The sequence below is a fragment of the Penaeus monodon genome, chromosome 32 (assembly GCF_015228065.2).
Source record: "Penaeus monodon isolate SGIC_2016 chromosome 32, NSTDA_Pmon_1, whole genome shotgun sequence".
Classification (NCBI taxonomy): Eukaryota; Metazoa; Arthropoda; class Malacostraca; order Decapoda; family Penaeidae; genus Penaeus; species Penaeus monodon.
This window is the reverse complement of record NC_051417.1, coordinates 31269749-31270630: the sequence shown is the minus strand read 5'-3', so window position 1 is coordinate 31270630 and position 882 is coordinate 31269749.

Here is an 882-nt window from a genome sequence, read left to right as displayed (position 1 = left end):
TGAAGTTTACAGGTACTGAAGCTCTCCCTGTAGATCTACTTAAGCAAGCACAGAGGTGTTTGAAGCACCAATCATTTTGTGAACACCAGCAAGCCTACTCTTGTCCTGTTCCGCTCCCTAAGCTTTTGCGCTACACAATGGCCGCTCACGTTATGGTTGAACGCTTAGTTTATATAGTCTACGCTAGTACGTGCCTGGGTGTTTGAGTGTGAAAATACTGCGTCGATTTCACATTGTCCTTGTGATATGTGAACGCCACGTTTGTATATGTGTTTGGGTATTGGAAACTTCAAAAACCAATGAAGCTGAATCATGTTTCAGTTTGACAGAGAAATTCGTCAATAGAAAGAATCAACAAACTGTTTTAGTCACAGTTGTCTAAAGTTTCATTTAAGTAGGTTTATCTCTCTTCTTTCGACACACACATGTGTTATTTATATTAGCTCAGCTAGGCATTATCACTGGCAACATAACCATCCTGAACAACCACTGAACCATCCCTTTATAGGAATCACCTTCGCCGCCCTCCTCCTCGCCCTGGCCGCCCTCACGCACGCAGCCGACACCACCCACAAAGACGACGCACGACTATTCTACGACGACAAAGACACCTCCGTCACCATCGACGGCGAATCCCTCTTCTACATCGGGGTCATCTTCGTCGGCCTGCTCTTGCTCACGTCTGTCCTGGGCCTCTTCGGGACATCGGCCAAGTTTGCTCAGCCCTACGACTACGCCTCCGCTACGTGAGTTTCACCTCGTCTTATGAGGTTTCTACAATTTACCTCTTTGAATATACGATTTGGATAATGGCATACATTGTATATGAAAGCATAACTGTATCAAATTTATATTAAATCTGATCTCAATTTCAGCAGCGGT